This window comes from Schistocerca nitens, chromosome 5 (assembly GCF_023898315.1).
Source record: "Schistocerca nitens isolate TAMUIC-IGC-003100 chromosome 5, iqSchNite1.1, whole genome shotgun sequence".
In the NCBI taxonomy this organism is placed as follows: Eukaryota; Metazoa; Arthropoda; class Insecta; order Orthoptera; family Acrididae; genus Schistocerca; species Schistocerca nitens.
Window position 1 is genome coordinate 411,391,603 of NC_064618.1, and position 26,207 is coordinate 411,417,809.

Sequence of the window (26,207 nt, forward strand, 5' to 3'; positions counted from 1 at the left end):
TTCTGTAAATGGGCGTTCATGCCACCTGTGTGACCTCGTTGACCTTCAAAGATCTTACTGTTGCACATCAATGGATTCATCTCGATAGCTGATATCAGAAAATAAGTACCAAACTATAGCATCCCATTTAAAAAAACAAAGTTGACCATCATATCACTGACACGACCCCACCTAGCAACAAAAGACCAACGTCATATTATGGCCCCCGTTGTCCCATACAACTTTTGTCCCACCAGGCTTTCTGCTCCTATCATACTTTCGGAGTTATAGTTAGTGACTCACACTGTATATAAACGATTTAGGAGGCAATCTCAGCAGCCGTCTTTCGTTGTTTTCAGATGATGCTGTCGTTTATCGACTAGTAAATCAGAAGATCAAAACAAATTGCAAAAAGATTTAGAAGAGATATCTGTATAGTGCACAAATTGGTAATTGACCCTAAATAACGAAAAGTGTGAGGTCATCCACGAGTGCTAAAAGGAATCCGTTAAACAGCGATTACACAATAAATCAGTCAAATCTAATGATAGTAAATTCAACAAGATACCTAAGAATTACAACTACGAACTACTTAAATTGGAAAGAACACACAGAAAATGTTGTGGGAAGGCCAACCAAAAACTGAGTTTTATTAGCAGGACACTTAGAAAATATAAGAGATCTACTAGAGAGGCTGCCTTCACTACGCTTGTCAGTCTCTTTTAGAATACTGCTGCATTTTATGAGATCCTTACGAGATAGGACTGACGGAGTACATCGAAGAAGTTCAAAGAAGAGCAGCACGTTTTGTGTTATCGCTAAATAGGCGAGAGAGTGCCACTGAAATGATCCAAGATTTGGGGTGGACATTATTGAAACAAAGGTATTTTTCGTCGCGATGGAATCTTCTCACGAAATTTCAACCACCAACTGTCTCGCGCGAATGGGAAAATATTTTGTTGACGCCGGCCTACATAGGGAGAAACGATCATCATAATAAAATAAGGGAAATCTGAGCTCGCACGGGAAATCTGATTTGCAGAGTATCCATGTAGATGTAGAGGGATTCGGCTGTTAATTGCTAGATGCATATTAAACTTCTTGGCAGATTAAAATTGTATGCCGGATCGAGACTCGAACTCGGGACCTTTGCCTTTCGCGGGCAAGTGCTCTACTAGGCTGTGGCTAAGCCATGTCTCCACAATATCCTTTCTTTCAGAAGTGCTAGTTCTACAAGGTTCGCAGGACAGCTTCTGTAAAGTTTGGAAGGTAGGAGACGAGGTACTGGCAGAAGTAAAGCTGTGAGGACGGGGTGTGAGTTGTGCTTGGGTAGTTCAGACGGTACAGCACTTGCCCGCGAATGGCAAAGGTCCCGAGTTCGAGTCTCAGTCCGGCACACAGTTTTAATCTGCCAGGAAGTTTCATATCGGCGCACAATACGCTGCAGAGTGAAAATCTCATTCTAGATGCGTATTATCTTAAAATACGGTTGATAATGGCCCGTTCGCACGACTACTTGATTAGGGCTACTTTCGGACCGCGGGTCGCAGTTCGACGACCACTGCTGTATAGGAACTGTAATACGCAGACATTTACCTCTACTACTTTATTATAAGGTTTTTCGCTTCTTTACGGGCTTTCGAGCTGACGTAGATACATTTCAAGTATTTTGTAGGCGCGTGGTAGAAACAGAGCTGCCAACACTGCCAGTAGCCATATTTGCTATTTTGAAAGATGCAACCAAGCGCTTCTTTTGTCATCTGTTTCCCAATACAGTGGAAAATTTCCAGTAAGACACTAAATTTTATGACTGATTTTTGTATTTCCAACTTATTCTTATACTTGTCCACTTACGCAAAACTTTCATTGGCTCCTGTTTTTGGAATCATATTAAAACTGAAGATTTTGCTACCTCCCAAAAACCTGCCGCCCTGGGCGGTGGTATAGTTCGCCCGCTTGTCCTCCCACACCCGCCCCTCTACCCACCCCTAGAGCCAGATCTTTCCATCATTATCATCAAGTTCTTTGCAGACGAAGGAAAGGTGTTTTAGGCCATTACGGACGCTCGAGGCAGAGTTACGCCGTGTTAGCGACATGTGTCCTGGGGGTGTGCGGTCGCGGTACACCGCTAATTCCGCAAAACAACAAAACGAACCGGTGTAGACATTCGGAGGTCGAGCAATTTTCTCTCGGTCCTGCATCCGGCCTTCGCGTGACGGAAGCGGTTCGAGAACCAGAAAGTCAGCAGCGTTCGTCCCGGTGATGACTGCGCAGCCGCGCCCGCCGTGGAGGCGGCACGCAAATACCGGCCGCGAGTACCGTTGGAGGCGTCGCAGGGCACGCAAAGGGAGCCTGGACGTCCGCGCGCCCCCTCCGCTGGTGCAGAGCGGTCCCCACTACGGCGCCCGCTGGAAGCGCGGCGAGGTGCCGGTCAGCCAGTCAGCCGAAGGCGCTCTGTCGCGACGCACAGTAGTTCTCCAGCTACCAGCGCCGCTGCGAGGACGACACCGGCAGACCGACAAGTACGTACCGGCGCTCCGCATCTCCCCTGGCGAAGGGACCGCTGCTGTCGCCTCACCCAGCTGGGGGCTGTACACCATCCCGCCGTGACATTTACATCTATATGGATACTCTGCAAATCACATTTAAGTGCCTGGCAGAGGGTTCATCGAATCACCTTCACAATTCTCTATTATTCCAATCTCGTGTAGCGCCCGGAAAGAATGAACACCTATACAGGGTGTTACAAAAAGGTACGGTCAAACTTTCAGGAAACATTCCTCACACACAAATAAAGAAAATATGTTATGTGGACATGTGTCCGGAAACGCATAATTTCCATGTTAGAGCTCATTTTAGTTTCGTCAGTATGTACTGTACTTCCTCGATTCACCGCCAGTTGGCCCAATTGAAGGAAGGTAATGTTGACTTCGGTGCTTGTGTTGACATGCGACTCATTGCTCTACAGTACTAGCATCAAGCACATCAGTACGTAGTATCAACAGGTTAGTGTTCATCACGAATGTGGTTTTGCAGTCAGTACAATATTTACAGATGCGGAGTTGGCAGATGCCCATTTGATGTATGGATTAGCACGGAGCAATAGCCGTGGCGCGGTACGTTTGTATCGAGACAGATTTCCAGAACGAAGGTGTCCCAACAGGAAGACGTTCGAAGCAATTGATCGGCGTCTTAAGGAGCACGGAACATTCCAGCCTATGACTCGCGACTGGGGAAGACCTAGAACGACGAGGACACCTGCAATGGACGAGGCAATTCTTCGTGCAGTTGACGATAGCCCTAATGTCAGCGTCAGAGAAGTTGCTGCTGTACAAGGCAACGTTGACCACGTCACTGTATGGAGAGTGCTACGCGAGAACCAGTTGTTTCCGTACCATGTACAGCGTGTGTAGACACTATCAGCAGCTGATTGGCCTCCACGGGTACACTCAGCAGCTGATTGGCCTCCACGGGTACACTCAGCAGCTGATTGGCCTCCACGGGTACACTTCTGCGAATGGTTCATCCAACAATGTGTCAATCCTCATTTCAGTGCAAATGTTCTCTTTACGGATGAGGCTTCATTCCAACGTGATCAAATTGTAAATTTTCACAATCAACATATGTGGGCTGACGAGAATCCGCACGCAGTTGTGCAATCACGTCATCAACACAGGTTTTCTGTGAACGTTTGGGCAGGCATTGTTGGGGATGTCTTGATCGGACCCCATGTTCTTCCACCTACGCTCAATGGAGCACGTTATCATGATTTCATACGGGATACTCTACCTGTGCTGCTAGAACATGTGCCTTTACAAGTACGACACAACGTGTGGTTCATGCACGATGGAGCTCCTGCACATTTCAGTCGAAGTGTTCGTACGCTTCTCAACAACAGATTCGGTGACCGATGGATTGGTAGAGGCGGACCAATTCCATGGCCTCCACGCTCTCCTGACCTCAACCCTCTTGACTTTCATTTATGGGGGCATTTGAAAGCTCTTGTCTACGCAGCGCCGGTACCAAATGTAGAGACTCCTCGTGCTCGTATTGTGGACGGCTGTGATACAATATGCCATTCTCCAGGGCTGCATCAGCGCTTCAGGGATTCATCGCGACGGAGGGTGGATGCGTGTATCCTCGCTAACGGAGGACATTTTGAACATTTCCTGTAACAAAGTGTTTGAAGTCACGCTGGTACGTTCTGTTGCTGTTTGTTTCCATTCCATGATTAATGTGATTTGAAGAGGAATTAATAAAATGAGCTCTAACATGGAAAGTAAGTGTTTCCGGACACTTGTCCACATAACATATTTTTTTCTTTGTGTGTGAGTAATGTTTCCTGAAAGTTTGGCCGTACCTTTTTGTAACATCCTGTATCTATTTTATCGTGGTGATCGTTCCGCCCTATGTAGGTCGGTGTCAACAAAATATTTTCGCATTCGGAGGAGAAAGTTGGTGATTGGAATTTCGTGAGAAGATTCCGTCGCAACGAAAAACGCCTTTCTTTTAATGATGTCCAGCCTAAATCCTGTATCATTTCAGTGACACTCTCTCCCATATTTCGCGATAATACAAAACGTGCTGTCCTCATTTGAACTTTTTCGATGTACTCCGTCAATCCTACCTGGTAAGGATCAAACACCGCGCAGCAGTTTTCTAAAAGAAGACGGACAAGCTTAGTGTAGGCAATCTCCTTAGCAGGTCTGTTACATTTTCTAACTGTCCTGCCAATAAAACGCAGCCTTTGGTTAGCCTTCCCCACAACATTTTCTGTGTGTTCTTTCCAATTTAAGTTGTTCGTAATTGTAATACCTAGGTATTTAGTTGAATTTACGGCTTTTAGATTAGACTGATTTATCGTGTAACCGAAGTTTGAGTTCCTTTTCGCATTCATGTGGATGACCTCACACTTTTCGTAATTTAGGGTCAACTGCCACTTTTCGCACCATTCAGATATAATTTCTAAATCGTTTTGCAGTTTGTCTTGATCTTCTGATGACTTTATTAGTCGATAAACGACAGCGTCATCTGCAAACAACCGAAGACGGCTGTTCAGATCGTCTCCCAAATCGTTTATATAGATAAGGAACAGCAAAGGGCCTATAATACTACCTTGGGGAACGCCTGAAATCACTTCTGTTTTACTCGATGACTTTCCGTCAATTACTACGAACTGTGACCCCTCTAACAGGAAATCGCTAATCCAGTCACATAACTGAGCACGCAATTTTACTACGAACCGCTTGTGTGGTACAGTGTCAAAAGCCCTCCGGAAATCCAGGAATACGGAATCGATCTGAAATCCCTTGTCAATAGCACTCAGCACTTCATGTAAATAAAAAGAGCTAGTTGTATTTCACAGGAACGATGTTTTCTAAACCCATGTTGACTGTATGTGAATAGACCGTTTCCTTCGAGGTAATTCATAATGTTAGAACACAATATTTGTTCTAAAATCCTGCTGCATATCGACGTTAACGATATGGGCCTGTAATTTAGTGGATTACGCCTACTACCTTTCTTGAATATTGGTGTGACCTGTGCAACTTTCTAGTCTTTGGGTACTGATTTTTCGTCGAGCGAACGGTTGTGTATGATTAAGTATGGAATCGGCATACTCCGAAAGGAAACTTTTGCGTTTCACCAGTGGCACCGATCGCCTATTCACAATCGGCCAAAGTTCATGCACCTCAATGAGAGCGTAGGAACTGTGTAGTCCGTAAGGTATCTGCGTCTGGGAGTCTAGCGAAAAGTGGAGGTGGACCAATCAGCATTGTGATTTCCTTGTAGTTTGCGAATTGATCCCGTCAATCCAAAAAGTTTCAAGAGTGGATTAATAAGGAGCCCTAAAAAAATAAAATTAAGTTCAGAATCAACGCATTGGCTTATGCAGCCGGCTCACAGTTGGCAGCAGGTCTCAAGTGGATTTAAAATTGCCAGCGGTGGGATGGGCCGAGCAGCTATAGCTTCTCCTTAGTGTTTCTTCATCCCTGTTAATAGACGGCATGACTTGTTGTATACCATTGGAACGCTGAGAAATCTACCTGTTTAGCGGTGTGTAACACACTTGTATAACATACTATATTTTGATATTTTGCGAATTATAAGCAGTCGTTTTCAGATCTTGTTAGGTTTATCCCCCCTTCCTCCCAGTTCAATCCAGAAAAACACCCTCCAGAAACAGCGTAGTGTGAAAAGCGAGGAAGAAGGAAAGTGATACACGGTATTAGTGTGAGACATGTCTAGTGGCGTCGCACGTACCTGTATTTTTTCGGGTCCACCAAACCAACAAAAACTTCTGAAACAGTATTATCTTAGGTTCTCATCACTTCAATAAATAGTAAGGATAGATTTATAAGGAATTCATATCAAAAAATTATATGTTTGAGAAAAGTGTGTAAGACAAAAGATGCTGTTTTTCGTAAATTTGAATAGTATACATAGGGTCGACTATGGGGAAAAAATATTAGTAAATCGATGGGTTAGTTAAATTCTCAGAAGTTCTAGTACGACTTGCACTCTGCCAGTTCCGTACGAACTTTGATTATGTACCGGGTGGTAATAATTAAAATTTTTAAAAGAAATTTCCACCATTTGACTGTTAATTCCTCATTTATTTTACACAGTAATGTTATCGACTTCATAGCCATTCTCAAGTGCATGTTCAAATGTTAAAATATGTGACCACTCTGCGACTTGTCATCGTCGGAAAAAAAAATATCTTGTCAACTGAGATAGTTGATGAAGAAGATTGACAAATGCAGGGCACAGGGATATTTTAGCTGTTAAATACGACTTATTATGTGTTAATGGTTTTTCGCTGTGCACAATGTCAGCCATATTATGGCTTTTCGACATATACTCGTATCCTGTAACGCAACTGATGTGTAAGACGACATGTCACAGACAGGTCAAACATCGCCCTCTGTGCTTATTAACTTTATGTGAAAGTCTCCGTGTACGTGTACATTTTAACTCCCAATGTTTCCTCTAACTATGATCTCATCTCCTCCTTTAACGCCTTTTACGTGTCCCGTTTTCCTCTTTTTATTAAATGTATCACTCGGATGAAGAGCGGCGGATTGCGCCGCTGCCAGCACTCCCCTGCTCCTACGGGACAGGCGAATGAAATCATAATAATGAGAAAAAGACAGATCAGACATATTTTATCATTTGAGCATGCACTTGGGAATGGCTATGAAGCCGAAATAATGATTTTGTAAAACAAATGAACAATTAACAGTGAAATGGAGGAAATTTCTTTCAAAACATTCTATATGACTATGGTTCCCCACGCAGGAAAGATAAACTTCCGCTACCTGAGCCAGCGTAGATAGAAAACTATTTACCGTGTGCGCACCCGAATTTTTCGGAATGATGTTCACACTGTGCGCTGGAGGACTTGCGTTTTTAGTGGTGTTACTATTATGACCTGCCGTTAGGCGCCCGTACTGGTGCAACGACGTAGGGTAAAAACCAAGCATCGATGTACGTTACAATTTCAGACAGTCAGCATAGGTCCGGGAAAAGTGAGCGAGGCCACGCTTTACTCATAACGCTGTTTTGTCAAAACAACAGCAGTAATGAAACATGCTGGCGGAGGGAAATTTCCTTCTCCAAACATCCGCCAGGCTGTGGCTTAGCCATGTCTCCGCAATATCGTTTCTCACAGGTAGTATGTATGTATCCTCGATGGAGAATTTCTGTGAAGTTCGGACAGTAGGATACGAGGTACTGGCGGAGACGGAGTTGTGAGGACGGATCGTGAGTCGTGTTTGGGTAGCTTAGTTGGTGCAGCACTTTCCCACGAAAGGGAAAGTCCAGAGTTCGAGCCTCGGTCCGGCACACAGTTTTAATCCGCCAGGACGTGTCATACCAGCGCACACTCCACTGCAGAAACAGTGATTCGGAAGTTAGAACTAAACTGGGGATATGGGAATTGCTCCTGGGAGAGGCCGACGGTCAACTGCGCCACAAATTGTTGAGGTAGTTACTGTTATCACGGCTGAGAATACTGGACGCAATGCGCGATCTTCAAGCAGGCCGGCCGTTGGTGGCCGAGCGGTTCTGGCGCTACAGTCTGGAACCGCGCGACCGCTATGGTCGCAGGTTCGAATCCTGCCTCGGGCATGGATGTGTGTGTGTTGTCCTTAGGTTAGTTAGGTTTAAGTAGTTCTAAGTTATAGGGGACGTATGACCTCAGCAGTTGAGTCCCATAGTGCTCAGAGCCATTTGAACCAATCTTCAAGCAGTGCAGGAGATGTGTCACATAGCTGAATATTCTGTTTGCCACCGTTCGACAAGTGCTGCCAACAATTCTGAAATGACATCCTTACAAACTTCCAGGCAGTCGTGGGTGTAGATGGTCCTTAGACTGAGTAACGTTTGTAACCTGGAGCGAAAACAAGATACGCAATTAACAATGTTGCCCGCTCATGTAGAAATTAAAGTGTGTGGGTTTCAATGAGTTATCCGTTATTTCTCTTCCGTATGTCCTTAAAAAAATGTTTCCACAAAGTTTCATCGTCCTACAATCACTCATATTTCCTCGGGAGCATCCCAAGTAGCGAATGTTCGATTAAAACCATCCTGTATATAGAATGAGATTTTCACTCTGCAGCGGAGTGTGCGCTGATATGAAACTTCCTGGCAGATTAAAACTGTGTGCCCGACCGAGACTCTAACTCGGGACCTTTGCCTTTCGCCGACAAGTGCTCTACCATCTGAGCCCACACTCCGCTCCAGAGTGAAAATCTCATTCTGGAAACATCCCCCAGGCTGTGGCCAAGCCATATCTCCGCAATATCCTTTCTTTCAGGAGTGCTAGTTCTGCAAGGTGCGCAGGAGAGCTTCTGTAAAGTTTGGAAGGTAGGAGACGAGATACTGGCAGAAGTAAAGCTGTGAGGACCGGGCGTGAGTCGTGCTTCGGTAGCTCAGATGGTAGAGCACTTGCCCGCGAAAGGCAAAGGTCCCGAGTTCGAGTCTCGGTCGGGCACACAGTTTTAATCTGCCAGGAAGTTTCATCCTGTATATAGATAGCTCATCTACAGGATTTCATGAGTGAGTTTGCGCGTGTCAAAATATGTGACATAATGGCCGTACCTTTTGATTGCATTGACTTGTTCACAGCGCCAAGAGACTGTAAAACTCAGTATCTGACATGAATTTCAACTTGATACCTCTACCCGTTGCTGAGAAAAAGTGGTCTTAACTGACGGACAATAAGTGGCAACTACAAATTAAGTTTTCGGGTTTTCTCCTTTATTTGTACTGTGAAAACTTGCTTGTTGCCAAATTTTATGATTCCTGATCAAAGAGATGTATCTCATAGATTTCGATGAGTGACTTCGCGGGGCCGGCCGCCGACGCCGAGCGGTTCTAGGCGCTCGGTACGGAACCGCGCTGCTGCTACGGTCGCAGGTTCGAATCCTGCCTCGGGCATGGATGTGTGTGATGTCCTTAGGTTAGTTAGGTTTAAATAGTTCTAAGTTCTAGGGGACTGATGACCACTGAAGTTAAGCCATTTTTTGACTTTGCGGGCATGTGGCATAAATGGCCTTATCTCTTGATTACATTGATTTAGGAACTTAAATTTTTTACACAAAGGATCCATAGACCTTAATATTTGACATATATTTCAATTCGATACCTCCAACCGTTCCTGAGAATAAATGGTCTTAACAGACGGACACAAAAGTAATAGTACAAGGGTTCCGTTTTTACGAATTGAGGTAGAGAACCATAAAAATGGGCCGGCCGAAGTGGCCGTGCGGTTAAAGGCGCTGCAGTCTGGAACCGCAAGACCGCTACGGTCGCAGGTTCGAATCCTGCCTCGGGCATGGATGTTTGTGATGTCCTTAGGTTAGTTAGGTTTAACTAGTTCTAAGTTCTAGGGGACTAATGACCTCAGCAGTTGAGTCCCATAGTGCTCAGAGCCATTTGAGCCATAAAAATGGGGAAAAGTTCAGAGGTCGTTTTAATGCTTCAGGTGTTCTACATTGTCTCTCCCACTTGAGTACAACGCACAGAACGTTCACACAACCATTTGAAACTGTCCTTCTGTGGAATGTTGTTCAACTCGCGCGTCACATTCACACATTTTTTCGGGCTTGGCGAACCATCAAAGACCCATTCTGCACTTTGTCGTGTTGTGGTAGGTTCGTTTTGGTAATCCCACGTTTCTTCATCCATGAGGATTTTTTTTCCAGAAAAGAATTGTCTGCTTCTTGTATCTCAATCAAGTCGCGGCAGGCATCCACTCGCGGTTGTTTTTATTAGGATGTCAAGGTACGCATGACAAACTGTGCACAATCTTTTCTCTTCTTCAAAAAGTTCTTGAGAATGTCTTGATCACTTGATTTAGACGTTCACTTCGTTTCTCAGTTGAGATTTTCGACATATCAGTGTAGACAAACTACGGCTGCACGTCCACTACTTAGCACTGCTTGCTCATAATACAAAAATGGACGTAATAATCGTAGGATTACCGGTAGTATTGGTAGCAGTTGTAGGGAAAGAAACATAAATGAATGTGTAAGAGAGAAACTCGGAGCCGAAGATTTCTCTTTTTTTGTTGTTGTTTGTTTTTCACGTAATGAGAATCACACGTCATTCAGTGTTAGTCCATTGTGTATTTTATATCCTTACAGCGTATAAGTTGCGTTTTATAAATAATACAAATCAGCTGATCACGTAAGTTCTGTACTTTTATATAAGCAAAGCAATTACTTTTGATGCAAGTACAGTTTACATGCCCAAATATTATATAACATATATAATTATTGTTGTTACTTGTACTCAGTAGACTGTTCATCATGACCAAAGGCAAGAGCCGGCCGCGGTGGCCGTGCGGTTCTGGCGCTGCAGTCCGGAACCGCGGGACTGCTACGGTCGCAGGTTCGAATCCTGCCTCGGGCATGAGTGTGTGTGATGTCCTTAGGTTAGTTAGGTTTAAGTAGTTCTAAGTTCTAGGGGACTTATGACCTAAGATGTTGAGTCCCATAGTGCTCAGAGCCATTTGAACCATTTTTTTGAACCAAAGGCAAGAGTTTCCTGTTATTATAGCCAAATCCTGAAATTGTTTATGAATGACAAATATGTTTTATATAATTTCGATGAGGTGTTGTTTGTTATATGAATTGATGTTTGATATATTTTATTTTTGCAGTTCTTCTTTATTTTACCTTGTTAAGGAAAATGCGTTTTCTAGGATATATGATAAATCTCTATTGTTTCTTTAATTTTACTACAACATCGCTCTCTTTGACAATACAGATCAACAATTTTTGAAGACACCCTGAAACAAATATTGACAAGTTCAGTTTTGCTACTAACTCTGTTTATTTTTAAGTAATAGATAGGATGGGAACTAACTAGAACAAAAATGTTGCATTGGTTAAGCGACCCTTATTTATCTTCACTCAGTTTGTGGACAATTTACCACTTCTAGTTTTTAGGAGAAATCGCGTATGTAAAGAAAGGGATCGTTATGAGGTAACGCCCGACAGGTATGCAACACACCTAACATGCAAGTAATGCAGTACATCTTAACTGACTAAAGCTACTAGGAAAACTACCGTACTCTACGTTTACTTATGGCAGTTTACAATAGCCTATGGTAGTTTTACAACTATACTTACAAGAAACTGATCGAATGCACACCTGTTGTTTGCAGTCGCTAGTTCAAGCTGCCACAGTAGTTGCTGCACTGATGTCGCTTATATGCCTGGAACATGATGAACCTAGGAGCTTTTTGGATGGACGGTGTGTAGATGGATCTAACTCATTCCAGGCGCTGTATATGTCTCGAGACCTTTATGAAAATCATGTATTTTGCTTCTGAATACATTATGGGAGTGACAGTGATCAATATGTTACAAATATTTACTATGAAAAACAGTCTTGATCACAATTTATTTAGTATGGTGACTAGTTTCGACCACTACTGTGGTCATCTTCAGACCTATAAGTCGTATACAAAGCTTTAATTAGAGGGCTAGATAAATTAAAGAAAATACATAAAGTTATAAAGCTATAAAACTATGAATTACGAATGAGTAAGAACCTCCTTCTGCTAGAGAATCACTACTGGAGAAACCAGTGCACGTCTTACTATACATAATGGAGGCTCCGCCCACTTCTGACGGTATGATGTCATTACTAACCAATGAGTTTTAAGTCGAATAACAATTATTTTTATTTCTTGACAATGTTCTTTTAACTACGAAATTTTAAATTGTTATTCGACTTACAACTCATTGGTTAGTAATGACATCATACCGTCAGAAGTGGGCGGAGCCTCCATTATGTATAGTAAGACGTGCACTGGTTTCTCCAGTAGTGATTCTCTAGCAGAAGTAGGTTCTTACTCATTCGTAATTCATAGTTTTATAGCTTTATAACTTTATGTATTTTCTTTAATGTATGTAGCCCTCTAATTAAAGCTTCGTGTACGAATTATAGGTCTGAAGATGACCACGGTAGTGGTCGAAACCGGTCACCGCACTAAATAAATTGTGATCAAGACTGTTTTTAATAGTAAATGTATTTTGCATTTGTGCTGCCTTAGTCAGTTTGCCACTGCAGCTCTTGCAAGTGGCTTTGACGTTGCCAAATCCAAATGTCTAAGCTTAACGCATCTCACAAATAGCAAGTAATTTTGTAGCACGTAAACTATTTTGGTCAGTGTCTGTATCACAGATCACCCAACACTGTGTTTCCCATGCAATTTGGATATGCACACTGGTGTGCATTAAAATGATAACAAGTGGGATAGCAAATAACGAAATTTTACTTATTGTGCATGTACTATATAGCAGGAAGGATACTTAATTTAAGTTGTAAGTGATATAGAGGTGTAGCGGGTACAAAATTTATCAAAGCGATCCACAACGTCCAGGAGAAACAATGGCTCTAACATAGCTGGGCATCACGTTGAATTGGGCCTGTATGACAGATATGGGTATATTTGATGATACTTCAGTTTCATGCCTGAGTTCATCAATGACAGTGTCTGGAGAGTGGCGGAGTGCCAGTCTCTTGGCAACATGAACAGATGTTTGCAGTGGGTCAGAGATCTGCAGGAGTGCTCGCCTGGCAACAATCGAACACCTGCACCAAAGGTAGGTCAGGATGGTCTTGCCAACTCTTGTTGGAAGATAATATCACAGAGACGAAGAATAGGCACATCAGCTGGCCTTAACACATGAAAAAATTAAGAGCTGTTGTCCAAATTACCAACAGTGCAACTGTGTCAGATGGCACCTAATACCATCACACCTGTTGCTGTGCCTGTTTGATGATGATGTGTGGAACCTCTCAACACTGGCTCTCCTCGGTGTCTCCACATGGTTATGGGCATTGCGATGCTGTACTCAGAAGGGGCATTTTAAGGACGACCTGACGTCACTCCAGTACTGTAGTTGGGCTCACCATTGTCAGCGCGCCCTTCTCTGTGCACTCATCGAGCGAAACCGCCTCAGTGGTCGCCGTCCTGACACTCTGTGTTGCTCGAGAAGCCATCGCACTGCTCGTCTTGCTTTAAACGGTCCTACTCACATTCTGCGGTTTTGCTAGAATGCGAACCATTTGTGTATCCAAGTGTACCGATTACGTTTGTTGCATTCCGCATCCACGGTGCTTCGACGTGTGTTCAATAAGTAATGCAACAGTTTTTTCTCAGCCAATTTCAGTTCAAAAATGCAGAATTTGTTGTGGGACATCGCGGAATATTCCGCTTCAGCCCCTGTGGTTTCATGAAGTTCCGATAGGTGGCGGTGCTATACGTAGCCTTCAAAACGGCGTCTGCAATGGAGGCGCGTTCCAAGCAGAGAGTTGTCATTCAGTTTCTTTTGGAGGAAAACCAAAGCACCGCAGATATTCATTTGCGCTTGCAGATTGTCTACGGAACCTGGCAGCCAACAAAAGCACGGTGAGTCGTTGGGCGAGGCTTCTGTCATAATCGCAACAAGGTCGCACAAACCTGTTCGTTTTCCAGTGTTCCGGCTAGCTGCATACAGCTGCGACTCCTGAAATGTTAGAAAGTGCGGACACTTTCATTCGAGGTGATCAACGGATCACAATCGAACACCTCAGTGCTACACTGGACATCTCTGGTGGTACAGCAGACACATTTGTCTATCATTTGGGATACTCAAATGTGTGTGCCCGCTGGGTTTCTCACTTCCTAACAGGAGGCTTAGAGGATCTGTTTGGCCCTTTGACCTGTTAGGCCTGTTAGGTCTTCGCAGTTATTGTATATTGCCCCCTCTGACCTATGGATGATGATGTCGAAGAATTGGATTGGATTGTTTGGGGGAAGAGACCAAACAGCGAGATCATCGGTCTCATCGGATTAGAGAAGGATGGGGAAGGAAGTCGGCTGTGCCCTTTGAAAGTAACCATCCCGGCATTTACCTGGAGCGATTGTGGTTAATCACGGAAAACCTAAATCAGGATGGCCGGACGCGGGATTGAACCGTCGTCCACCCGAATGCGAGTCCAGTGTGCTAACCACTGCGCCACCTCGCTCGGTGATGTGTCGCAGGTCTGGATGATAATGCCGAGTCAATGGAATACTCAGCTCTAACGGGACTAAGTGGGTCACGCGACTAGCTACATTCACATTCCAGTCCAGAGTGGTGTTTGTTGTGCAGTTGCCTCGCAGGAATAACATATAAAGTGATCGTACGACAGATTCAGTTACATGTTCGATAATATTTGAACGATTTTTTATCGAAACAATGTGGAACGAATCAGTTCTCAGGATACATATACATGATAAAAGTTAAAATTTGCCAACATTTTTTTAGTTCTGCTGATGTAACTACACTTAAAAACTAGTTTTTTTACAGGCTACCAGACTTTAAATACAAATTCATCCATGGAATATGAGTGGTTTAGGAGAAATTATTTTAGGTTAGATTTAAAATTCGCTCTGCTCCTCTCAGACATTTTATGTTATTGGGAAAACGATCGAAACGTTTTGTTGCTGTATATTGAACTGCTTTCTGAACCACCGACATCTTCAATAGTGGGTAATAAAGGCCATTTTCTCCTCTTGTGTTGTGGGTACAGGTATCACATTATTATTGTCAGAAAACTTTTCGAGTATGAGAACAATAAAAGAGCGTCTGTGACTGAATATTCATCCGAAACGTTGAAGTTCAGATCAATAACGGAATGAGGGGCACATCGGTGAGGGGAATGACTGTCTACTCGAAAAAGAAGCAACGTGCTCACTTGTTACGCTTTCTGTGACACTGTGAAGTATAGATGATGGTAACAAAACAGTTTTTGTCGGTCAGAACTTAATTCAAGGTTAGCGAAGAAATTGTCATGAAAAATATTCTGTCTTTAGGGATTGATTTCACATTAATTTTTGAGGTGAAGTAGTTCCATACACTTTATACTGCGAATAACTACTGGACAACTGACAGTGCGAGGAGTGATGTCGAACAAAAGACACGATCAACGTTCAGCTATCAATGAAAGTGCTCCACTTGAAACAATACCGAAATACACTATCTCCGTCTCTCTCCACGTAAACAGAACAATATTGCCACTCTTACAAAGGACTTCAGTTCACCTTTTCCAAGCAATTGAACATGATGTTACGTCTGTGTGTCGTGGATGAGATAAAGAGAGGCTGAAACACGGAACACATACCCTAAACCCATCAAACTCTCCAAGTGAAGTTGGTTAGTAATAAATACTGGACGAACCTTCAGGAGGGCATTGGTTCTAATCCTCATCAAGAGATTTGTTCTAAGGTTTTCCTTCATTTCCCTACATTACTAAAGGTGAGTACTTGGATGTTTCCTTCCAAACTGTTCGGATTGTTTCTTTCCTATCTTCGTATAGGGTACCGTCCGCCACGCACCGTAAATAGTAGGGCAAAGAGAGACTCGGGACAATTTGTTAGTGCGGTTTGCCTACATCAAGAGCAAGTATGCACTCAGGGGAAAACCTATTGTCTCTTTTGATTGATGGGTCCTTAATCTATGTTCTTCTAAGATGATTAAGTCCCCTTCAGGATAATCCTTCCTTTTCATTGACAGGACCTTAACAATACCCACCCATCCCCCTCGCCTCAGGAAACCTCCAACCCTCCCCACTTCCCTCGTTGATACAGGTACACTTTCAGGCTTGAGTCATTCTAATAGCCCCCTCTCACTCTAACAATTTGATTGATGGCTTAATTAAATTGCTCACTTAATTAACCTCTCTCTCTTTCTCTCTCTGGTAAATCTCCCAACCCTCTCCTTTCACCACTACACCCTACATGGAAACTGGCAGCTCTGTGCTGGAGAGTAAGGATCTCACAATAGAAAATTGAATTACATAGCAGAAGGTATATTGTTTATTTATAAAATATTGAGTTTGCAGTAGTTGGATCTCTCTTGCTCATCATTCTCTGATGTTTGGGAAGATGCAAGTCTTGTAAAATACATCGAAAAGAAGTAATTAAATCATTCGCTTTTTTATCCAATTGCGCAAGGGATACCGTCATGAAACAGCCACACAAGTAATTGCACTGTTAAAAAATTTTTCTATCGCAAAGCATGCACTGTCCGCCATCCCGTCATGCCACAGCGCACGTAGCTCACTCGGGATCCTGCAAAGCGACGCGTCCCTCAACAGCTGTGCCAAGTGCCATTGTCCAAGAGGTGTCCTGTTGGGTCTGCGACTGACAGACTGGATGTCACGCTAATCACTGAGCAAAAGCACCTGAGAAATTCCATACGAAACACATCCTCTCCCTCTGAAGTGGCCACATCTTGTCATGGCCACTGCTGGAACCGTACACACTGTCGGTCGTGGTCGGACCGAGCCCCAAACTTAGTAGTGTTTACCCAGTGGACCACTGTGTAATAGGGATAAATGTGAGAACTCCTTCCAAGGCAAATGCCTGTCAGAGAATAGATTCCGCCACGGACTCTACACTGCTCCTGCTTCCGTGGTGCACTTTCTTGTGTTGCATTTCATGAACTGGTTCGGGAGATATTACACCTGGTGTTGCGGTATATTGTCACCTTCATAACTAGAAGGCGTCATAGGAATTAAATGTACCACTACAGAAAGAAAGAGCTCTCCATATTATGCGAGGAACAATTCCGAGGAATACAACTACCGGCACACTTCAACACATACTCCAAAGAAAAGATCGCGACACACGTGTGAAACCATCCTTGAGACACTTCGTGCCCTTTTGTGGAAAATACTCTTGTCTTTTGGTACAGGCTGCTTCAGGAGTTACTAAATCCAATTGAATATGTCTCTAAACACACTTTCAAAAAGATCGCTGAACGGTAGATTACCCCAATTTTGCGATGTATACCACTACAGACTCTGAAACAAGATTGTAGCACATTTGTGAAACATCTGTCTTCCTCCACTACTCTGAAATATTTCTGTGCATAAACAAATTAGGTAAAGTGTTTAACGTCTCAATACATTTGCAAATTTGCTACACAAAATTCAAATCAAAGTTAATAATATATTGATACATATTATTTAATCAATTTGCGGGAGATGGAGTTCCCCCACTTGGGTAGACATCATGACAGCACGCCTCACCTCTGCACCCCATGGCACAATAATGGAATGTAGTGCGGTGTAGTTGCCACTATTTGGGGTCTTTCACGTGTGTGTCTATCGTCAGGGCGCCGCCACGAAGGTCAAAACAGCCCATTGTCCTAGTTACAGGTCGCATTACTAAATACCACCAACCACAAACCGGATATCGGTCTCCTTTAATCTAGCGGTCCCCAAGCAAAGCACCAAATGTCGGCATTCTGTTCATTGGCAAATTCCAGTCTCGCTTCCTGTCTCTGTCGCTCTCAAGAGGCCACTTCCTGCTTGCTTGTGTGAACCAACGTCTCCAAACATGAAGATGGAGGTTTTCATCTTTCCCCAGAATACTGTGTTCCAATTGGCTAATGCTGGAGACAAAGGGAAAGCTGTTGCAATTTCGATATAAAAAATAGAGAGAAGTAATCCATTTACACTATCCTGTCCAATTAATTGTTTAACAATTTACAGGAGTCAAATAGATCGCTTAAAACACTCACTTCCATCTTACGATGATACATCTTCATAATAAAACATATATTCAACGTTTGAGTATCATACACAAACATTATGCGAATCAAGTAATGAAATTACAATCACAAATAGATCATAGCGCTAAATGTATCCGAGGTCTTGTACGCGCTCTCCTGCACCACAAGGTTTCTACTGTACATATTTGGTGAAAAAGATCCTAACGATCACAAACTTGCGATCACAAAGCGCGCCGGCCAAGCGAGAGGGAGACCCACACCCGCGCCTGACATGCGCACCCGCACCGAAGCATCAGGCACGCAATACAACTATCGGAAACAATAAACTGATCAGTCAGGTATTCCGCGTCGCTATTGGATTTTTAAAAGTACTATATTCCTAAATTGGTTCTCTCCGCTACATTCCGACGGAGGGAGGATGGTTCCACTGCGTGATAAAATAGACAAGAGCAAATACCACTGCAAAACAGAGTCCACTGCAACGTCTTTAGAAGCACTAAACACGACGCACTTAAACCACGATCCGGTCCTTAGCAATCAGCTGTCTTGGCTAGATGTCAGAGACAGCTGAAAACACTCACGGATCCCATGTGCTCTTGTTTTGTGGTCCATATGCGGCGAGGCCAGCCCCTCGTACACCGCTAGCGCCGACGTAAAGAGGTCAGTGAAAATTTCCACCGCGGCCGCAGCCGCAGCCGCATTCGTGGACGCGCGTGTATGCCAGAGTGCACCACCCGCGGCCATGGAGGACATGTGGGGATGACTGGAGTGGTAGGAATTCGGATGTTATCAATACGTCCAGCGCGAACGTCCATCATTTCGAATCTTCTCTGACACAACACACACACACGTCCACTTCTGGCGCACTCATCCAGAACACTGTCACTTCGAGAGCCGTCACTGCCGAGAGCAGGATCAGACAGGTAGGGGCATTCCTTGTACAAGTCACAGGTTGAGCTAACCCGTTACTTCTGGTTGCCGACTCCTCGTGTCCGCCCTTCCAGGTAGCGGCGGTGCACTGCAAAACAAGCAGCTTCAGCTTGGACGTATACTGTAGTTCTAAACAATTCCACCGCGGCATACACCCACCAGTTTAAATATTCTACTTTACCCAATCCCAGGCAACGATGTTGTTTACCATATACCTACATTTTCTCATGCGAAATTTAAATTCCTCCCGTTTATACGAGTTACTTTCGAAGATAGAAGAAATCGGACAATACACGCGTTTTCACTTCGCTGAAGTATCGTTACTTGTGAAAATCCTGCACAGAACTATGGCATAGGCTATATTACCTCTAACTATTCTTTTATCAGGTAGAAATATATCTTTCCTTATGTCACTTAATGCATCACAGGCTAGAATATTAAACTCATTTTTGGCTCATGACGGAGTGCTAAGATATATCACTGTCAGAGGACGCCTCCGCACTTTCGGACTCTCTATTAAGGTAAGCATATATGTCTCGCCACATTTAAGAGAAAGAGCATCACAAATCGAGCAAGTCAATAACACAATGGTCCACCTATGGCCCTTGAGCAAGCAGTTATTCTGCTTGATATTGATTGATATTGATTGATATTGATTGATATTGTTGTATGTCCTTCTGAGCCATATTGTGCCAAATACTGTCCAACTGGCGCGTTAGGTCGTCAAACTCCCGAGCTCGTTGGAACGCCCTGTCCATAATGCTCCAAATGTTCTCACTTGAGGAGTGATCCAGCGACTTTCCTGACCAAGGTAGGGTTTGGCAGGCACGAAGGCAAGAAATTGGAACTCTCGCCATGCGCGGGTGGGTATTATCTTAATGAAAAGTAAGCCCAGGATGGTTTTCTATGAAGGGCAACAATACGGGGCTTAGAATACCGTCGTCGTAGCACTGTGCTGTAAGGGTGCGGCGGATGACAACCAAAGGGGTCCTGCTATGAAAAGAAATGGCATCTCAGATCACCACTCCTGGTTGTCGGCCATACGGCGAGTGACAGTGAGGTTGGCCTCCCACTGCCGTGCCAGGCATCTGCAGACAGTTCTTAGCTCGTAAATGCGGCTCAAATCGAAGAGGGGCTCGTCACTGAAGACAATTCTACTCCAGTCAACGAGATTTCAGGCCGAAGACGTGTCTGGAGACTCCCTGCACAGTGGTGGGAGGCCAACCGGACTGTCACCCGTCATTTCATAGCAGGGCACCTTTGGTTGTCATCAGCAGCACCCTTACAGGACAGCGGTACGTCGACGATATTCTACATCTACATCCATACTCCGCAAGCCACCTGACGGTGTGTGGCGGAGGGTACCCTGAGTACCTCTATCGGGTCTCCCTTCTATTCCAGTCTCGTATCGTTCGTGGAAAGGAGGATTGTCGGTATGCTTCTGTGTGGGCTCTAATCTCTCTGATTTTATCCTCATGGTCTCTTCGCGAGATATACGTAGGAGGGAGCAATATACTGCTTGACTCTTCGGTGAAGGTATGTTCTCGAAACTTTAACAAAAGCCCGTACCGAGCTACTGAGCGTCTTTCCTGCAGAGTCTTCCACTGGAGTTCATCTATCATCTCCGTAACGCTTTCGCGATTACTAAATGATCCTGTAACGAAGCGCGCTGCTCTCCGTTGGATCTTCTCTATCTCTTCTATCAACCCTATCTGGTACGGATCCCACACCAGTGAGCAGTATTCAAGCAGTGGGCGAACAAGTGTACTGTAACCTACTTCCTTTGTTTTGCTGCCATTCATAGCGAGGCATCCTGGGATTACATTTCAGCAAGATAAAGCCCACCCGCACCCGCCGTGAGTTTTTACTACTCGTCTTCGTGCTTGCCAAATCTTACCTTGGCCAACACGGTCACCTGATCTCTCCTCAATTGAGAACGTTTGGAGCATTGTGGGCGGGGGCCTCCAACCAGCTTAGGATCTTTGACGATCTCACGCGCCAGTTGGACAGGATTTGGCACGATATCCTTCAGGAGGACATCCGGAAACTTTATCAATCAATGATAAGCCGAATAACAGCTTAGTTAATGGCCAGAGATGAACCAACGCGGTATTGACTTGCTCAATTTGTGAAGCTCTTTCTCTTGAAGACATCATCCAATTTTTCTGAAATTGTAATCATTTGTCCATCTGTACATGTACACTGCATCTACCAATTTCTGTCCCATTCAGATAATACCTTCGTGGTGCGTTGTTTTCTTGTCTTAGTGTATTTTAGTTAGATAAAATACGTGACGCGTTAAATAGTGAACCACGTGACAAATTACAACACCGGTTCTGAGAGAAGGATAAGCTGAACAATATATAGCAAACTTTTGTGACATGTTCCAAGGAAGGTGACTGAAGAAGATAATCTTGTCCTTAAAAGTCCAATATTGTAAATAGGTGCAATAGACCAAATGGGACTGCATAGATAAATGAATCAGATGTAATTACACAAATTAAAATATTTGACATGGCAACTAAAACTACAGTAACTGAAATAAAGAAAAAATGGGGCATGTGAATAGGAGGGCTAATTTGCAAAGCGGTCTGGAGTAGATAATTAGGAATATCTGTTGTAACCTTCTTTAAGCATATGCTCTCCAAAAATATAGTCTCCTTTTCTAAGGCTCCAATTTCTAAGGTGTTCCTTCAAGTGGGTTGATATTGCCTCGTCTCCTAATCTAAAGAGCTATTTTTAACACTGGACAAAACATCTCCATTATTGTTGCGCACATAAAATGAAATTCTACAGTTCTTGTATTTCAATTTTCAGGGAGACTTTGTTAATATGGAACAGTGTAAAATTTATTGGTATACTCGATAATGCACAAAAAAAGTTCTGGCCACTTCTCTACTGTGCCCGTGCTCAACCCACCACCTGAAGACATGAATAAATCACTCATTTCCAGTCATTAGCTATCCAGTGGCGTCACAATTTACACGACCTCAAATGTCGCTTATCACTGATTACAGAAATTTGTGGTTTGAGGAGCTGCTTCAACACTGTACCCCAGTTTTTTAACTCCCTACGTCCAGTCACTGAGCTAGCTGCACTACTGGTAACAATTTGGAACTTACGAGTGATAGCTTTCTCAGATCTCATCCGATTTCTTACAAAGACTCTCCGCAGTGCTCAATGATCACTGTCCGTCAATACTTGAGGTCTGTCTGGTCATGTTTTACGTGTTGCTGTTCCTTTGAGTTTCCTCTTCACAGTTACATCACCAGCAATTGACTTGTGGTGGGAGTGGGGGAAGGGGGGGGGGAGGTTAGATGTTGAAATCCGCCTGATGATTTTGTTACTCAGATGAGATCCATGAACGAGCTGGGTTGGCGTGAGCGAGCAAACTTGACAGTGGCAGAGTAATTCCAGAAAGTCCGTAAGCCGTCGCAAAGTCGTAATCAGAACAGCTACGAACAGGCCTTCGAGTACGGGTGGACAACCGGTGGCGATTTCTTTCAGTCCGGCCAGAGGAAGAAATTCTTCAAAATGGTTCAAATGGCTCTGAGCACTATGGAACTCAACTTCTGAGGTCATAAGTCCCCTAGACTTAGAACTACTTAAACCTAACTAACCTAAGGACACCACACACATCCATGCCCGATGCAGGATTAGAACCTGCGACCGTAGCGGTCTCGCGGTTCCAGACTGTAGCGCCTAGAACCGCACGGCCACTCTGGCCGGCAAATTCTTCAGAGAGAGCGAGGATCTGCAGAGCTTTGCAACAGAAGTGTTTAACACGGCTACTGTAAAACGTTGTAAGTAAATAAACAATGTTCACGACACATAAATAAATGTAAACACCTGAAGATGGGCTGAAAATAAAATGAATATACTCATACTCCCAAAAACGTGTTTTTTGGGCAAAGTATTGGCGTAGCTTGTCGGAAAAGAGATGACATTCATATTGGTGCGTTACCCAATAAACGTAGAAGTTGCGGACATTATAAAAAAATGGTTCAAATGGCTCTGAGCACTGTGGGACTCAACTGCTGAGGTCATTAGTCCCCTAGAACTTAGAACTAGTTAAAATTAACTAACCTAAGGACATCACAAACATCCATGCCCGAGGCAGGATTCGAACCTGCGACCGTCGCGGTCTTGCGGTTCCAGACTGCAGCACCTTCAACCGCACGGCCACTTCGGCCGGCGCGGACATTATAGTTTTGACTTAATGAGCTAAGACCTCTGCTCTTAGGTCAAGTCACGAGGTGGTCCGCGAGCTTAAGTAAGTGAACCAGGCCTGCCGGTCACCAAAATTTGCCCGTGCCTTCCATAGAGTAATCAGAAGTCTGCACAAGTAACAGGGAGCAAGGGTCCAATAGTGCGTCTCGACGATGATATTTACAGCCTTCACTCGGAAAACGATGCGATTATGAAGCTCCCGAGCCGGCCGGAGTGGCCCAGCGTTTCTAGGCGCTTCAGTTTGGAACCGCGCGATCGCTACGGTCGCTGGTTCGAATCCTGCCTGGGCATGGATGTGTGTAATGTTCTTAGGTTGGATAGGTTTAAGTAGTTCTAAGTTCTAGGGGACTGATGGCCTCAGATGTTAAGTCCCATAGTGCTCAGAGCTATTTTTTTGATATCCAGTGACTAACCCACGTTCGAAGTCACTGAACTCTCCTGACCGAACCATTATGTTGTTACTGCTTCTCTACTAACAACTGACAACAAAATATTCCCCGCGTCCTTTTTTACATGTGGGTCCGCCTCTGGTGACATCTAGTGATCAGTACCTTCACCATCTTACCTTAACACCTGTATTTAAAAGCCTCGATCACATGAGGGGTGTGTGTGTAGGGAGGAGGGTGAACTAGTTCTAGAATGAGATTTTCACTCTGCAGCGGAGTGTGCGCTGATATGAAACTTCCTGGCAGATTCAAACTGTGTGCCAGACCGAGACTCGGGACCTTTGCCTTTCGCGGGCAAATGCTCTCAAACTAATTCTATTTATTTATCGGGTTCCGCAGCCTCATGCAAGCTGAAATTGCACTTTACGGGGAAAAGTTCGTAATTACTGTTACAGAACTCTTGCACAGAAGTAGTGTACCACAACACAGATTTGAAGATTTAGAGTTTCAGTTGTTTCAAGTCTGCTTGAATGCTAGTAAAAATGAAACTGTGAATAGCACACACCTGTCTGCACAATGCTTAACTGTTTTGTCGCCTAGTATTCGCTCAGTGATTATTGCACCTTCATTTCTATGACTCAATATCGCGAACAAAAAATCTTGCGATGGAATATAAGTACAGGGATTTCGAGACACCTGAGAAACTGTCTACACGAAGTTCGCAAACTGACACCCCAGGTCTGTGTGAGCGCCTTTCTCTGAGTTAAGAATATCCCTGATGAGTTCACTATAGAAGATAACAGAGTGGCATGCCTATTCCTCAATCGTGACAAACAAGAGTATTACGAAAATGCAGTGGTCTATTTGTCATACGATGTCGGTGGTCTGCGCTACTAGATTGTAGATCCGTGAGGTTAAGCCCTTCAAATAACATTTTGATTGTGCTTTTCCAACTTACAGCCACGAACTCACAAACGAGCTAGTGGATCAAAATATATGTGAAAAGTATGTTATTTGTAAATATGATCCACTGAATTATGCGGAACATTTCCCTTAGAAACAACTTGAAATAGTTCGAGTAAAGCCTATAAACTGGAAAGAAAAACAGAGTTAAAAATATCTAGTGCACTGGTACGTCCTTCGCTGTTGTATTATCTGCGCAAGGCCGCTTGTGACTGCGCCGTATGCACGTCACCTTATTAACTGCAACAGCAAATGAGTTATCCTTGTCTGTGCAATTTGCAGGTTCCATTTACTTAAATTATTTCAGTACGTTCGATATTTAAAAATTCCTCCACGTTACCCATTTCATAGTGGGCAAAGAAAATTGATTCCATGCTTAAATGATCGGTATACCAACACATGATGAAACACTGCAAATAAACTGGCCATTTGAAGATGAACAAGATCTTTAAACCAGAAAGGATTAATAATTAGAAACGGGTAACGTAACGGCCTGGAGTTATTCCATGGAAGAAATGATTTTTCTTCATATGTTATTCTTTACATTTGTCATTAATTATGACTTATAGGTAATGTTTTTTTTTTGTATATCTTAGAGAGCGTTTGTGCTGGGAAAACATTTGTAGCTTCGCTTACAATTGATAATCCATGCCTGCCGCAGTGGTCTCGCGGTTCTAGGCGCGCAGTCCGGAACCGTGGGACTGCTACGGTCGCAGGTTCGAATCCTGCCTCGGGCATGGATGTGTGTCATGTCCTTAGGTTAGGTTGGTTGGTTTGGGGAAGGAGACCAGACAGCGTGGTCATCGGTCTCATCGGATTAGGGAAGGATGGGGAAGGATGTCGGCCGTGCCCTTTCAGAGGAACCATCCCGGCATTTGCCTGGAGCGATTTAGGGAAATCACGGAAAACCTAAATCAGGACGGCCGGACGCGGGATTGAACCGTCGTCCTCCCGAATGCGAGTCCAGTGCCTAACCACTGCGCCACCTCGCTCGGTCTGTCCTTAGGTTAGTTAGGTTTAAGTAGTTCTAAGTTCTAGGGGACTGAAAACCACAGCAGTTGAGTCCCATAGTGCTCAGAGCCATTTGAACCATTTGATAGATCCATATGAGATGCTTCGTACATTGTTTAAAGGCACATTCACAGTTTATAATCTATCGGACCTCGTTGAGAAAGCGGAATCTAATGACAAGAGTTAGGCCTCACATTAGTATTTTCTACCTCTAGTATTTGTCGCACATGTATAGGAACAGCCAATCGCATTTTTCCAAAGTTCTGTTTGCGAAACGTTACTCCTGATGGTTATAGCACGATGATCCACATCTGCAACACAAAACAGCAGAGCTCCTTCGTGGTATGGATTCGCGAGTCGTTGGTAGGTTTCCGGAGGTATGCCTCACCAGACGTCTACACACAGGCCACACAATTCCCGTAAATTACAGGTCGGTGGTTGTGGGCACAGAGCTACCGAGCGATAGCGTCCCAGAAGTGTTTCAAGGGTTTCAGACCAGATGAATTTGAAAGAAAAGTTCACTATCATGGTGCCAAGAGAACTATAGCTCTGTTCCGGCCTTGTGGCAAGAACAGCTATACTGCTAGAAGATGCAATCGCCATCAGCGAGCACATCAAGCACAAAGGCATAATTTTCACATCG

The 26,207-nt window shown here is 44.0% G+C and overlaps 1 protein-coding gene across 1 annotated transcript in view; it reads left to right on the forward strand.

Moving 5' to 3' along the window:
- Positions 1 to 2,375: 2,375 nt before the first annotated feature.
- LOC126260500 (facilitated trehalose transporter Tret1-like) overlaps positions 2,376 to 26,207 on the forward strand; it is a 504,093-nt gene continuing 480,261 nt past the window's right edge. The window contains exon 1 of the mRNA XM_049957830.1: positions 2,376 to 2,501. The gene's annotated coding sequence lies outside the window, so the exon portion shown is untranslated. The remainder of the gene's footprint in view (positions 2,502 to 26,207) is intronic.